At 44.8% G+C, this 16,637-nt stretch overlaps 3 non-coding genes across 3 annotated transcripts; all 3 read left to right on the top strand.

Moving 5' to 3' along the window:
- Window positions 1-2,857: 2,857 nt before the first annotated feature.
- Window positions 2,858-2,941, top strand: trnap-cgg (transfer RNA proline (anticodon CGG)). The gene is given in 2 exon segments: window positions 2,858-2,893; window positions 2,906-2,941. It is a non-coding gene; the product is annotated as a tRNA-Pro (tRNA).
- Window positions 2,942-5,756: 2,815 nt separating this feature from the next.
- trnas-uga (transfer RNA serine (anticodon UGA)) lies at window positions 5,757-5,838 on the top strand. The gene has a single exon. It is a non-coding gene; the product is annotated as a tRNA-Ser (tRNA).
- A 4,520-nt stretch (window positions 5,839-10,358) lies between these two features.
- Window positions 10,359-10,442, top strand: trnan-auu (transfer RNA asparagine (anticodon AUU)). Its single transcript has one exon. It is a non-coding gene; the product is annotated as a tRNA-Asn (tRNA).
- The last annotated feature ends 6,195 nt before the right edge of the window (window positions 10,443-16,637 follow it).

Raw genomic sequence — 16,637 nt, 5'->3', positions numbered from 1 at the left:
ATTGCACATTTAGATAGAGACGTGACATGAAGATTTTTACTCATGTATGTGAAGGATATAAGAAATCAAGTTAATTTCAATTCATTTCAGACTGAAGCACGATGAAATATTAGTTTTATTATATTTTCTAAAGAGTTCTTTTTTTATTACTGCATAAGTAGTTAAATTGATGTATAGAACTACAGTAAATTAAAAACATCTAAGAGCTCCCACTAGAGGCGTAACCCGGTATTTCCGCGCTCTCGCAACACCCTTCCTTTGACCTCAGGACCGTGGAATCCCCGAGCCTAGGAGCACGAACAAACCCACCAGTGCCGGAACTACGGAGCTTCCAGCTACCGGGTCGCCGCTCCCCCATAGATCAGACCCACAGAGACGAGGAAAGTCCCCAACTTTCGCCCATCATTCCACAGCCCCTTCGGTCTGAAGAGCCTATCGACTCGAAACGCCTCGCAAGCGAGCAGCAGCACCTCACTCTCCGGGGAGAGAAACCCCACCAGCTACGATTGCGCCGGACTGGGAATGGGAGAGAGTCCCGCCCCCTCCTGTATTTAGCAGACTCTGGAGTGGTGGTGGCTGTTCTACTGTGCAGTGACAACTGCACAAATATGGCCTTTATGGAAGAGTCATCAGAAGAAAACTTTTCCTGCGTCCTCGTCACAAAATTCAGCGACCTTTATGGAAGAGTCATCAGAAGAAAACTTTTCCTGCGTCCTCGTCACAAAATTCAGCATCAGAAGTTTGCAAAGGAACATCTAAACAAGCCTGAAGCATTTTGGAAACAAGTCCTGTGGACTGATGACGTTAAAGTAGATTTTCTTGCTCTCAATGAGCAAAGGTATGTTTGGGTGCAGAATTTCATGAGCACAGGGGTGGACCGATCACGCTTTAGGCTTGTGTTGTAGGCAAGTGGCACAGGAAACATTTCCCTCTGCCTGAAGGGAAGAACGAATTCAATTAAATACCTGCAAATTCTGGAAGCAAACATCACCCCGTCTGTAACAAAAGTGAAGATGAAAAGAGGATGGCTTCTGCAACAGGATAATGGTTAGAAAGACTTTGGCGGAGGAAGGTTGGTTGGAGAGAGACTGGGAGTGGGTGATAGAGTTATAGAGTGAGTGAGGGGGCAGAGGAAAGAGACTAGGAGAAAAGAGAGACTAGTGGACGAGAGTCTTGCAGAGATGGGGAGAGACACGGGGAGCGAAAGAGAGAAGCGCCGGAAGAAAGAGAGAGACTGGGAGAAAGACGGGAGAGAGGGAGAGATTGAGAAGGAGCGAGTGACAAGTACGGGGCCTGAGACAGGAGGGGGATACGTGTAGAAGGAGAGTGACGAGGAGAGAAACCGGAAGCGTGGCACCCTTGATGGAAGAATGATGGGCGATGACAGACTGATAGGGTTGGAGACGTCACAGTTCAGTCTGAGGTGTACGGACGCTGTGTTGTCCCATATCTTGCCCAGTCCCACAGTGAAACTCTGAGAAGTATCACTTTGTTGAGCGTATTATAAATAAACACAATGTATCCGACGTTTACACTATAGGCGGAACTAATTGCGGAAAACTAGTTAACACCGTCAACACCGTCGGCAGTAGTCATCTTGACTAAAACAGTGGTAAACACCGTCGGCAGGACCTTTCAAAACATCTTGTCCTCTCTGACCACAATCGTAAACTAGACTAATCTTATCTGTTCGCACCGTCTATTTAATTCTATTCTGAGCTTCTCTGAAAAACAAACACCTCCCTCTAAACAGTAGCAGCAAGCTGAAAAAGAGTTTCTTTTCTCCGACCTCATCCCCGGAAACTTGAAAGCGCATTAATCCTTTGCTTGGCTGAAGTAGTGAAATTAACCACAAGATCATCCACACGGCCAGGATAGATTAGTGGCCTAAGTTTTTGTGTTAAGGTCGCAGTTTCCACTGGAGAGGTAGTTTCCAGTCCCGTCCATGACAATTCGGCATTCTTCCTCCCTTTCGTTCTTTGTTTTCTTCATTCTACACCCAGTTTTGTTGAAGGAAAGTTTCTGTCATTGAGAAAATATCCATATCCTGTTGCCCTTCACCATCTTCTCCTTTTCCCCTCGGCTGTCAGCAAGATATGAATCATCCTTTACGCACACTGTCTCATTCCATCTCCATACCAGTTTTTACCCAAACAGCAACATGGTGATGTCATCGGTGATGTTGTGGAATGTGAGAATGTGGATGGTAGATTTTACAGTTCGAATTGGAATCCTCTTGTGAGTACACCGAAAAGAGGTAAATGCAGATAGTAAATTCGGAAGGTGACGTGACATGAGTTCGAAGGTCACGTGACGGAACAATGCTTGTCAGTGAAAGGATAATCAGCAGAATGTTAGACGAACTTGCGAAACACACACAACATGCTGGAGGAACTCAGCGGACCAGACAGCATCGACGTGTGAAAATTTGTCCTGAATAAAGTTCTTATTGTGTGCCGTTTATCAAACGCCTCCGCTGTTCATGGAACAAAATACTTCTGTATACGCGCCTGAATAATTCTAATTATGCACCGTCCACCTGCCGCCGGGACAGGAAATTTCTGAGAAGCATCACCTTATGTGAAAAAACTATGCTTGGAATTTGCGTTTTGAACTAGTGTACTTTGATTGGCTCCTTTCCATTGGCAAATGTATTCTGACGTGCAATACATCAGGGTCAGTTATATTCTTATTTAGACTGAATCAAGTTACGAATATACTTGTAATCTCAAAGGAATACGGGCTCAGCACATTTCGACATCAGACTCTCCTCTCAACAACGGAAAGGACAATGGGTTTTCCACCAATTAAATTTAAATGGCTTCGGAGTTCAGTTGTGACGCAATCTGCGAATGCGGGCTCGTTGGTCTAGTGGTATGATTCTCGCTTCGGGTGGAATAGCACATGCGAGAGGTCCCGGGTTCAAATCCCGGACGAGCCCGCTATTGGAAATTATCAGCGATTTGCTTCACGACTTTTGCATTGACTCTCTGGATAATTGGCAATATCAAACAGAAACACAAGAAGGAATTGGAAATACTTTTCAAGGCAGGTAAGTTTGAAGTGTCACATTTTGGAATGTCAAACCAGCTGAGTATTTATTCGAGGAATGATAGAGCACCGGAGAGTGCCAATCAGCAGGGAGAGAGTGAGGTAAAAGGGCATAGTTTGCTGAAACCCGTCTCATGTGCAGAGAGACTGTGGGAAAGGTGTTCGGCGCGCTGGCCTCAGGAGATCAGTGTAGGAGTTGGGAGACTGTGCTGCTGTTGAACTCTGTTGTGGAAATACGTGTAAAATGGTAACAGCGCAGCAGATTTTGGAAAACGATGGGTCTGCATGTTCATGAGCGCTGTAGACATTAATGCCAAAGAACGAGAAACTGGCAAGTGAACTTACATAGTTTAACCACTTCCCTTTTCCAGACCAGGACACAAGTGCCTCTAACTTGTATACAATATCGGTTTATATATCTCATAGGATAGAATAAACATTGCATACAATATCGGCTTATACATTTCATAGGGTTTCGAATCGGTGCGGGCAGAAATTAGGTGACAAGCGAAACTGCTCACTCCGGTCACGTTGTTGTGCCAAACGCTTGGGATTTCGAGAGCTGGAATCTTCCCACTGAACTCATTTTCTGCTGATCCGGATTGAGAGTCTCAGTTCCGAACTACACCAGCATCTGTCTTACGGATGTGACTTACTTCAGAATCAGAATCAGATTCGGGTTTAATATCTGGAACATTTATCGAGAAAACTGTTAAATTAACGGCAGCAGTACAATCAATACGTGAGAAATATAGAAATAAAAATCAATCAAATATTGAATTAGAGTAAATATATGTATATTAAATTGTTAAATTAAAAATAGAGCAAAAGAGATAAAAGAGTGAGGTAGTGTTCATGGGTTCAATGTCCATTTAGACACTGGATGGCAGAGGGGAAGAATTGGTTCCTGAATCGCTGAGTGTTTGGCTTTAGGCTTCTGTATCTCCTTCCTGACGGTAACAGTGAGAAGAGGCATGCCCAGGTTGATGAAGTCCTTAATGACGTTCGCCGCCTTTCTGAAGCACCGCTCACTGAAGATGACCTGGTCACAACGAAGGCTTGTCCCCAGGGCGGAGCTGACTGATTTCATAACTTACTGCCAGTCTCTGGCCTTTCGGGGCAGCAATGAAGACCCTCCATCCCTGTCAGTCGGCGACGTTCAGGGATTCATTCATCGTGTCAGTAGCTTCCGCTCGGTTTGCGCAATTGCCTGCCAAGTCCCGGGTAGCGATTCAGAAATATCGACAGATACATATGTAGACGGACTCTTGATTTTCGTTTCATTGAAGTTTTCTTTGACCAGTTCAGCTTGTTATCTCTGAGGTAAGCCCCCTAAACTCTAGGGCCGGTGGACAGTCTCCATCTGCCGTCTTCCATTTGACTTGTTTGGCATGAGTGACCGTTCCAAGAGCCAAAGCATTAACTCCTAACTCCAGCCAGCTTCGTACAGCTTCCCCCATCCTCATCACATTCTACAGTGGTTGCATTGAGAGCATTCTGAGCAGCTGCATCACGGCCTGGTTCGAAAATTGCAGCACCTCAGCCCGCAAGTCCCCGCAGCGGATAGAGTGGTCAGCTAAGAAGATCATCGGGGTCTCTCCTCCCGCCATTACGGACATTTACATCACTCGCTGCACCGGCAAAGCAAACAGCATTATGAAGGACCACACACCCCCTTCATACGAACTCTTCTCCCACCCGCCATCTGTGAAAAGGCACCTAAGCATTTGCGCTCTCACGACCAGACTATGTAACAGTTTCTTCCCCCAAGCTATCAGACTCCTCAATACGTAGAACCTGGACTGACGCCTTACTGCCCTATTGTCTTGTTTATTATTTATTGTAATGCCTGCACTGTTTTGTGCACTTTATGCAGCCCTGGGTAGGTCTGTAGTCTAGTGTAGATTGTTTTTCTGTGTTGTTTTTTACGTAGACTTGTCTAGTTTTTGTACTGTGTCTTGTAACACCATGGTCCTGAAAAACGTTGTCTCGTTTTTACTATGAATTGTACCAGCAGTTATTGTCGAAATGACAATTAAGAAGTAACTTGACTTGATATTCTAGAATAGATCCACTCTGAAGGAAGTTAGGCTAAAGAAAGGAAAATTTAAGAAATATAGCCTTACTTCAACGTGTTCAAAAACTCAAAAGATTCAAAGCACATTGAAGATCAAAGACAGTTGAGGAGAAAGATTTGTCAAGAAGATTTGTCAAATAGATCATCGTGTGGTACGGTGATGCACATTGGAAGAAAGGATTAAAAAATTCTCTACATGGGGAAGGCTTCAGAATTCAGAGTTGCAAAGAGACCTTGTGCAATATTACCGAAATGTTTACTTCTAGGCCTAGTCAGTGGTAAAGGAAGGCAAATGCATTGTTAAAATTCAGTCCAGGAGGATTAGAATATAAAACGACAATGTAATGTTGACATATGTTCGTCATTATAGACCAAATTCCGATCCTGTTCTTTATCCCTAATACTGGAAATCTCCTTCATTTATGATACTGACGGCAGTGTTACCCCTCCATACTCCCGTTCTGACCTAACGGTGTTGAAACAAATTCCAGAGCTGTCCAATTATACTATTCGTGTTGGAATAATGATTCACCTTTTCCATTGCTAAACAGAAATCAAGTAAAACCCTCACTTCAGGGGCAGTGCTACGGTGGGTGCTGAACATTGATGCGATGCTGAACATTCTTTAGCTGCGATGGCCGAGTGGTTAAGGCGTTGGACTTGAAATCCAATGGGGATTCCCCGCGCAGATTCGAACCCTGCTCGCAGCGCTCACACCAGCAATCCCACTGCCAATAAAATTTAACACCCTTGATGCTGTCTGAGCGCAGCACCCTCTGTGTTCAGTTGAGAACTGCGTATTTTTACACTCTTCAATACAATTCAATACAATACATTTGTACTCATTGTGCAATGTTAATTTCTATTCCGACTCTGATCAATCCCCTGGAAGCAGCTTAAACTCTCTGCAGTGCGGAATTTTACTGTCTTGTTAAACTAAAAGAATCAAACCCGGAGAACGGATATTTCAGCGTCAGTGTCAAGAAGTGGACATCGTCCTTTCGCTCTACGATTCGCATGGCGACGTATTTTCATCCTCTGTCAGATTCTAATCTCACTCGATTCCTGTGTTATTGTAGTTGTGGCAGAGACCACCGGAGGTCATTATATTCTATATCCTGTAGTGAACAGTTTTAACTTCAGTTGTTCGTCAGAGGATGTAAATTCATCACCGGAGGTGAGTCAGTTCAATTGTTCCGAGCTTCTCCAGTGCTACTGTCCCCTTCAGCATATATGGGGAGTGAAATTACCGTCACCGCATCAGAGCCAACCTCAGAAACCTGTACAGATGTATCACAATGTTTCCTCTATTTCTAATTTCCAATCGAGTTGCAATGAACTACAATCTGCAGTGGCCTTCCAAAATACCTGATCCACCCATCGGCTCGCCATCTCTCTTTCGTGAACAGTTTCCTTTGACAGTCTCACCCCAACAGATCGTCCTTTATTTAATACCAATCTCAACGAAGTACATGACCTCACACATTCCAGCAACAAACACTTTTGTCCAGTTTGCGCCCTCACTGAAAGACCCAATTGCAGCCTAAATATTCTCCTTGCAACCCGCTGTCCGGCTACGTCACGTCATCAGCCTGACACAGTAAGGACAGCTCATTAATGAGGGACGATAATAGACCGTCATGACACTGCCGATAAAAATTCCTACAGTCTGCAAAGGAGCAACGTTGACACAGATGGCACCGGATATCAGGTTTGAACCTGGGTGTCTAAGGTTATGAGACAGAAACGCTCTTTCAGCGGTTCAGGAACAGCTTCCTCCCCTCTGCAATAAGAATCACGAATGGACTTTGAAGTTTTGGTCACGACCTCACTTTATTAATATACAGTATTTCTGTTTTTGCATATTTTTCATAATCTATTCAATAGAGGTAATTGATTTTCTTCTGTATTTATTATTATGTTTTATTTCATTTGTTGTTATTATTATTATTTTCTCACTCTGCTAGATTATGTATTGCATTGAATTGCTGCAGCTAAGTTAACACATTTCCCGTCACTTGCCGGTGATAATAAACCTGATTCTAATTCTCTGTTCAACGCGGTACTTTCCCGATTCGATTTTCATTAACGACATGGATTTCGAGGTATTGAGTTCTGGTACCGTATCCAGCACAGATCTGGAACCGGTAACACGTTCTTCAATAAATCCTGTTCCTTCGGCTGAGGAGATTCGAGAATTTGTGGAGTTGACATCCAAGATTTCTGTCAGTTCAATTCTCGCAGCATTTTTAGCTGAGAATATGTACCAGATTAGAAGGCCCTGATTCAGCATTTCAACGCAAAAGTTTGAAAATTTCTTCCACCACAAACCCACACACCCACATATGCTGGTCGACGTCTTGAATTTCTACTACGGGAAAATAACCGACAGTGATTCTATTCATCTGTATCTGGTGACGGATCTAACCGACGGGATCATACATTATACGTAATTGGTGATGACCTCAAAATGAACTCAAATTTATATTTATGCGAACATCTATATGTACACACAAGCGCAATGAAAAATGTACGTGCTGATGGGTGAAAACAGGTGGAAACTAACCAAATCGACAGGCCAATGCAGTTTATTTATCTACAATATTTTTACTTTGCAACCGGGTGTCTATGAATAGATTGTGAGTAGAAACAGGGCGATTGGTGCCGGTGTGTTGTACAACTGTACGGATGCAGAGCGCCTCGCTTCGTTCACCAACGTACTTCCTTAAGTTAGACAGCGGACGATTTATCGCTCGAGGCAGAACCCTTGCATCCAAATCAAAACTAACATTGGAGTTTTAAGAATTAATGACACTAAAATAATGTTAATTGCATTTATAATTGAAGTAACGGAGAATGGCATCAAGCAGTACAGAGTGCTCCCTCTGTTGAATGTGGTCAAGAAAACACTGTAAGGAAAACAGTGGCCGAAAGTGAACATGAAATTGGTAAGCTGCCGTGTAACGCTCTCTCTTGAACTGCCTATCAAACTCCCCGTTTATCTCGCTTGTCCTGCTACGATGTGACTCTCTTCCCTGCCTCACTTCCATGTCCCGCTCCTTCTCTCTCTCTCTCTCTCTCTCTCTCTCTCTCTCTCTCTCTCTCTCTCTCTCTCTCTCTCTCTCTCTCTCTCCAGATCTCCTCACTCCCACACTTTCCTCACAAGTTGAAGCGAACGCTTATCTATCAATATTCGTGTTTAGTGAAAGGACTGCGCGTGAATGTGGTGGGACATTTATATATTTTCTTTTACTAGACAGCTCGGGTGGAGCGTAAGGGAGTGGGTGTAAACTGTTGCTGAAATGTCGGGGCGAACAGGTAATATGCCATGAAGGAGAACCGATTTTTTAAACAAATCTGCTCCTGGACTTTGGTTCAGTGCTCCACTAAGACACGACCACCATGTGAAATTTCAGTTAGCTGAAAACACTTGAATTTTCCACTGATAAAAATATTTACATATCCGATAAGAAATGTTTTTCAGCTGCGGCTGGAAGAGGGGAGATTGAGATTGTGACTGATTCACTGAAGTGGGCAACATGGTCTCTGAACGCGAAAAGCTTTCGCCGTTTCATATCACTCACTGTACAAACTCCGCATTGCTCTCTGGTCTACCGAGCGACCCCGCCTATTGCCATAGACAAATCGGTTCGCTGACCTTCCGTCAAGATCACCCGCGCCAATTGTCACTGACGTGGTGTAATTGTCTGACATCAACCAATCTCGTCAAATGACGTGCAACCTACATAGCTCCCATTCGTTTATGCAGATGTCAATCCAATGTGTTATCCAATTGCAAAAAGGTTTTCACCCAAGAGCTGTTCCCTCCCATAGACCCTGACTGCTTCTGCCTCCCCAAAGTCCCGTCAATACTGAGCAAAACTCAGAACAATTTCCCATTATATAACATTCATATCCATATGCTTCTGATCGCTGCTGCGGGCGCTGTCACGGCGTCGAAATAAAGGCGGGCGACAGAAGTATATCTCCTCTCACCGGGGGAGACGGTTGAAGATTTAGTGGAGGACAGCGGCCGACTTTTGACCGGCAACTGCAGTTTTGGGCGGAGGAGGATTGAGAAAAATTCTGGGCCAGCCTGATCCTATTGAATGCCAGGGCTGGCTGAAGAGGACTAGAGACTCTCCCTTCTTTCTGTTGCCTGTCTGTTTAAAGAAAATGAATAAACAGGCCTTTCTTGGGTCTGCATGCTACCTCGTGGATATAATAGATCGAAATCTTTGTTATCAGTTTGCCTGAGGAATCATTTCGAAGACTGAAACTGGCACAAGATTTATATCTATCTTTTGTTAATGATGCAGAATTGTACAATTTATGTTCTGCGTACTGTCTGTCTTTTCGAGCCTGCAATGACGCTGCAAGTGTTTCATTGTACCTGTTCCTCACCGTCCCTCTGCACACGGCAATAACCCCGACCGGACCTGACAATACTTACTGAGATTTGAGCAGAGATGACCCCGGGCAGATGAGTCAAGGTGATGTTAGCAAACTGAGTGAGTAGGACCAGAGTCCAATATGGGAAATGTATGGTTACCCTTTTCTACAGAGAGACAGCATCTCTGAGTGGTTTGAGGTACAGTGAGGAGTGAAGAAGATCAAATCTACACTGTATCCATTGAAAGTTATTGTCTGTAAGACCTCGCAAGTTATTTCCAGCTTTATTGAGACTGCAACTGCGATATTTTTTTTCAAAGTCATGTTCTCCTTGTTCATACAGAACAAATAACGAATAACTGCAGAAACAGTGGACAGCGGGTCAGGCAGCATTTGTAGACGGAAAGAGATAGTACAAACAAAGTACACTACAGATGCTGTGGTCAAATCAACACGTACAAACAAGCTGGATGAATTCAGCAGGTCGGGCAGCATCCGTTGAAATGAGTAGACAATGGTTTGATGTTCTTTGGTGAGGTTCTGTTCCTGGGGTAAGTACGAGGAGGTGTCAGAGAGCTGCCGTTTGGCCACAGTGAGGTAGTAGTCCGTCCGCCAACTACTACGGCACCACCTTTGTCTGCAGGTTTGTTGGTGAGGTTAGGATTAGTGCGGAGAGAGTGGAGGGCAGTGCGTTCAGAGGGAGTGAAGTTGGAACATGAGAGAGGAGTGATGACAGTTGTCGCTTTTCACCCGATGCTACCCGACATGCTGAGTTCATTCAGCGTGTTTGTACGTGTTGAAGAAATTCAGAACAATAATCACAAGAGCACGAAGAACAGACAAGGTGGTCGAGAGGATAAGGCGATGGACTATTGATCCATTGTGCTTTGGACGCGTGGGTTCGAATCCCATCCTCGTAGCGAGGTGTTTATCTGGGAGACCATCTTTGAAACGATCACTTTAAAATTTCTGAACCTCCAACTTTTGTCTCAGAGGCGCCAGACAGGTTGGTATGTTGGGGCATGAAAAGCAATATTCACCATTAGTCCCTCATCAAATTTGGCCACAACGCCACAAGATATAGGATTTGAATTAGGCTATTCGCCTCATCTCATCTATCCGCCATTCCATCATGACAGATATATTAACCCTCTCAACCCATTTCTCCTGGCTTCTCCTCGCCAGCTTTGACAAATAACGGCTCGCTGAAGAAACAGTGGACAGCGGGTCAGGTAGCATTTGTGGACGGAGAGTGATAGTACACTTTTCTGATCCACACACTGACGCTGAACAGAACGTGGAGAGCAGATGACCGGTATGGGGAGTTAAGAAATGGGCAAGAGTTGGGCGGGTGCAAGTGAAGATGTGTGGTAGTCAGCTCGATATGGGAGACTTTGCTATGAAACCACTCACCACATGCAGATTTTTCAGTGCGAAAAGAGCAGTAAGTCCTTCTCGGAGATAAAGAGGCTACAGAAGGTTGGGGAATGGAGAAGTAAATGGCAAATCAGATGCAGTGCAGGGAGATATATGGCCAGACACTTTGATATAAGAAATGGAGGAGCAGACTATCTAAGAGGAGAGAAAATGCACACAAGAAGACGGAGGTGCTAAGAGCCTCGGGAGTCCGTATACAGGCCTCCCATTGTGACGTACACACCGACACCATAACGTCCCAAAGGTTAATTTGCAGGTTGAGTCTGTGATGAGGAAGGCAAATGCGATGCTCGCATTTATTTCAGGAAGACCGGAATAGAATATAAAGCAAAGATGCGATTCAGAGACTTTATAAAGAACTGGCGAGGCCTCGCTTGGAGTATTGTGAGTAGTTTTAGTTCCCTTACCTGAGAAAGCATGTCTGAAGCTGGAAAGTGTTGAAAGGAGATTCAGAGGAATGATGCAGGGATTTAACGGCTAATGATATGAAGAGCGCTTGATGGCGCTGGGTCTGCATTCACTGGATTTCAGTAGATTGCGCGGGACCTCATTGGAAGCTATCGAATGGGGAAAAGCCTTGTCAGGGCGGATGTTGAGAGGATGTTTCCTGTAGTGGGAGAATCTAAGACCAACGGACGCAGCCTCGAGATAGACTAGCATCCTTTTAGAACAGAGATGAGGAGTGAATTGTTCAGTCAGCGAGTGGCGAACCTGTCGACTTCGTTGCCACAGGCCCCTGTGGAGTCCGAGTCTCTTTGCATATTTGTCAGAGATCGATAGATTCCTGATTGATCAGGGCATGACATGATATCAGTAGAAAGCAGGAGAATGGGGCTGAGAGGAAATGTCGTAGCAAACCCGATGGGCCAAACGACCTAATTCTGCTCCTATATTTTGTGGTCCTATGCTGCTGAATCAGGCGGATGCAGGTTAAGCATAGACAGGAATGGGGTGTCTGTGGCAGCAAGTTAATACAGACGAAGATTTAAAATAAACGCATTAAATTACAGCTGACAATATCTTAATTCCCTGACCGGGAATCGAACCCTGGCCCCCGCGGCGGTGAAAGCGCCTAATCCTAACCACTAGACCACCAACGAAGCTGATGATGTGCTGTACACAGCAATAGATACTATCAAATCAGAAAAATACAAAACAAAATCAATGGATAAATAATAATAATGAATGAATGTGATAAATAGTGCCACAAATCTGTTTCTTAGCACTTTGTAAATCACTTGTTCATCCAGTGCTTCTGGATATGGAACACTGGACTCTGAAGGAATCGATGGGAAACACTTCTTCTCCAGTGTCTTTATAAAGATGGTATCATTCAGATTCACTTATGAGCCCCGGGTCACATTTGTTTATGTCCATCTCCTCGAAGCAACTCAGTGGTCGGCCAACCGACATCTGCAATCTTGTTCCTCCCCATCCGCCTGGATCCCTGGGTAGGCAGTTCCTTGTTTACTGGTCGCGGCACTCAGTACATGGTTTGCTTGCTTAACATCTGCTCTGGCGGTATGTGAAGTGCCGTCCGGATCAATGAGGAGAACCTCTCGGTAAGCAGCACCGACAGAGCTCAATCATTGGGTGTTGTGATTGGGAGAACAAGGGTGCGACAAGACCGCTATATACGGAGAGCATGAGGAGTTAGTCATGAAACAACACCGCTGTTCAACATCCACCATCCACCCCACCCCCTGCACCACAATACCGTCTTATCTTCTCCGAACGGTGGATCGAGAAGCCTTCCGGCTGTTCCACCGAACTGAGCCATATCTCCATGAAACAGGGAGGACAGCAGTCCCTCATTTCCCTCCGAAACTGCAATGTTGCGCTTACGTAATGTATCGTGTTTTCAACTCATTGGCCGTTGGCTAAGAAGATGCCGGGCAGGGGATGCTTCATAGCCCGTCGATTTAGCCTGGCTTGAGGTCTTCCGAACCGACCTCTTTTCCGGCAATGGTAATGGCTGACCTTCGCTGATCGCTGAAAGGTGCCGCACCTGCATTCCCGAGAGTCAAGTCCACCTGGTCTTTTAGCAGCTCGTTACACTGACGATTAATTTAGACAGATCAACAGTACGTTTCCTAAAGGGAAATTATGGGCTTCAGATTGCAGCTGCAGTGGGTCAGCAGAAATACATCCAGACATTTTGCGAGCTGTCGGCAATACGTCGCGTGTATCGCCAGTGCCATCGTGGGTCTTTGGATTTATAAACAAATCTCAAAATTCCTAAAGCCGTATCAATAATGTAGACATCCCGCTCTTCCTCGAGCCTACAAAATGCATCACCTCGCACTTCATCTCTCTCCAGTCTATCCCCCTCCCGCTTTCTACCGACACCAAACACCAGACTCCGATCTCTCTCCCCATCTGAAAATCTTTCACCAACCCAAATCTCTCGCCACACCAGATCCCTCGACTTCCCCGGCGTCCCTCCCCACGGTCTTTCTCTACCCTCCTCTATCTCTCGCTACCTCACCACTCTCTGTCTTCGTTCTTTCTCCGCAGTACCACTACCAGTATCAGGGACTGATACACCCAGTATCACATTATCAGGGAGTGAAGATGGTGTGTGAACCTACGTGTTTTTTTTAGTTGAAATAATATAGATTACTTGTTGGCCAATGCATATTCTCTGTACTTCACTGATCATTATTTCAAGGGGTGATTCTTGTAACAGTTGCGTCCATCATTAAAGTTGCCCACCAACAGGACTCGCCCTCAGCACAGTGTTACCACCGGGATGGAGATACAGAAGCCGGAAAGGTCACGATCAGCGATCAGGAACAGACACACCCCCTCCACCATCTGCAACTCAGGTTTGTTTTCTCTAAATTTATTTATACTTTATTTCATTGTACTGCTGCAGTAAAGTTGACAAATTTCACCACATATACCGATGATAATTAATCCGGTTCTGATTCTGATTCAGGTGCAGCAGGGATGTGTTAGTTTGAAATTAAATTAGTTGAAAGGCTGTCAGAACCTTGTGAGACGAAGGGTTGTACTGTGCTGTAATATTCTATGTTCTGTGCTCTATCTAGTGTACCGCATCTCACTATTTAAATCCAATCGATTAATTATTTAAAGCTACGACGCCTTCCTTTTCCAGATTACTCTCAATGCGTCTGATAATACTGCAGGAGAACTTAACAACAATAGACCGTAAATGTGAGTGCCGATCGCTGGATGTTGTCGATAGTTTTGCTTGGAAAGGACTCGTCAGGAACTGCAAAATGAGGAATTGCCCTCGGTGTTCAGACTACGCTGGTCATGGGGTATGAAGGGAAGTATCTGGGCAAACAGGAAAATGAGCGATAGTCAGGATGGGCCAGTGAGTAGTAGGTCATGTCTAACCAATCTCACAGAGCTTTAGGAGATAGTTACCAGGAATGGTGTTGAAGGCAAGGCGGTGGATGACGTCTACAGGGACTTCAGCCAGGAATTTCACAAGGTACTGTAGTGGAGGATGCTCGAGAAGGTTCAGTCGTTTGGCCGTCAGGATGAGGTTGTAAATTGGATTCGCCATTGGGTTTGTTGGGGAAGCTAAAGTGTGGTAATGGATGGTCGTCTTTCTGACCGGGGACCTGTGATAAGTGGAGTGTCCCAGGGATCGAGGCTGTGTCCGTTGTTATTTGTAATCCATATCAGCGATCTGTGTAATAATGTCGTTAGCTTTGCCGATGACAACAACATTGCCGGTGTGGTCGACAGCGAGGAAGACTACCGAAACATGAAACGGGATCTGGGACAGCTGGAGAAATGGGTCAGAAAATGTCAGATCGCATTTAGCATACACAACTCTGGACGGACCAGCCAGGGTGGGTCCGACACAATGAGAAATAGGGCACTGAAGAGTACGATAGAACAAACGAATCTGGGAATGCAGGTCCATAATTCAATGAAAGTTGCAGCCCATTTAGACAGGGTCGTAAAAACAGCTTTTCGTACGTCGGCCTTCATAGACCAAACTGTAGGAGTTGGGATGTTATGGTGCTATGGTTTCAGGCTTTATTGGACCCCAGTCTGGAATATTGTGAGCGTTTGGGCTCAACCACCTGCAGGACAGATGCAAATAAGATTGAAAGAGTACAGAAAAAAATCTACACAGCTATTGCCGGGACTGAATGCTTTGAATTGAAAGGAAAGATTACATAAGTCAGCACTTTATTTCCGAGCGGTTAGAAGACTGAGGGGAGATTTGATAGAGGTATACACCATTATGATGCGTATAGAGAGTAAAAATGCAAGCGGGCTTTCTCTACTGATGTTGGACGAGAATACAACTGGAGATCATGGGTGAAGGGTGAAATGTGAAATGTTTAAGGGAAACATGAGGGGAAACTTCTTCACCCAGAGAGTTGTCAGAGTGTAGACAGTGCTGCCAACACAAATGGTAACTGAGATTCCGATACGAACGTTTAAGAGATGATTGAAGAAGTACACGGATGAGAGGGATATGAATGGCCACGGTGCGGGTGAGGTCGATGGGGCTAGGCAGTTCAAATAATTCCTCACTGACCGGACCGGCTGAAGACCCTGTTTCTGTGCAGTGTTTTCCTATGGCTGTCTGACAGTATGTCTGGGTTAGAACTTCAGTGTCTCACAGCACCAACCAATCTGGAAAGTCGTTGATACTGTTTTATCCCTCTGTCCTTGCAACACTGAAGCATGGAGACTGAGTTAACGGATGTTTCCAGCATGAGAAGATGGAAGCTTTGGAAGTGATTATTCTGAATTCTTCAAATGCCGGCCATGGTTTTGAAGGAAGTCAAGTGTGAGCCCGGATATTTGCTTTGCCTTCGCTGCGTTTTTAATTTGCGTAGTTTTGTACGTTTCATTTAGTATTGATTTCAGAGGGAAACACGGATTCCACACCGGCCATGTGGATTCAGGGTTAAATAGATCGAAATATGAGCGCATCTACACCCGATATGATAAAACCACGATTCAGAGGTGAATTGACATTAGGATAATTTCATGTGTACTTGAATTCGGAATTCGGATTGCCATTTTGGACGGCTGGTTCTTTTAATAAGCACCAGAAGCTGCTTCTGAACACTTTGAAATGCTGGTTTTAAGTTGTAAGGCTCCATTGGAAAAGGTGCTTTGACGTCATTGTAACAATTGCCCTGTAATATGTAAATGAGAGGTCAGTTCAGAAAACGCCCTGGTGTAATCAATAGCTCAGCGATTTGCTGACGTCGTCAGCCCTAATTCCATTAATTATCCAGGTGCTGCTGTGTGATCAGATTAAATCGGTTACTTCCTCAGCCCTACTTCTTGGTGCACTGTAACTGCAGATTCGCAATAGAGTTGTAAAGTGTACCGAAGTTTCGACTCTCCATGCAGAACACGGCTGCTCGTTGTCGTCCAGACAGAATTCACTCTGTCTCCGATATCATCTGCCTTCTGTTAGGAAGCCAATTCTGCATCAATGCAGCCATGTTTCCGTGGATCCCATGCTTCCTGACTTTCTGAATGAGTCTGCTATCGGGAACTGATCAAACCCCTGAACAAAGTTAACATATCCACATCGACTCTTCGGATTCATCTGTTTGTTTAATTTTCACTTTTTCAAATAATTCAGTCTGACTCATAAAGGACAACATGCCACGTTGTCTCCACGTAGACAGACTACGTCTCTCCAAATACTCTTAAATTCCTTCTT

This window comes from Hypanus sabinus, unplaced genomic scaffold, assembly GCF_030144855.1.
Source record: "Hypanus sabinus isolate sHypSab1 unplaced genomic scaffold, sHypSab1.hap1 scaffold_61, whole genome shotgun sequence".
NCBI lineage: Eukaryota > Metazoa > Chordata > Chondrichthyes > Myliobatiformes > Dasyatidae > Hypanus > Hypanus sabinus.
The sequence above is the reverse complement of the archived record's forward strand: the minus strand, read 5'-3'. Positions and strand labels throughout refer to the sequence as shown.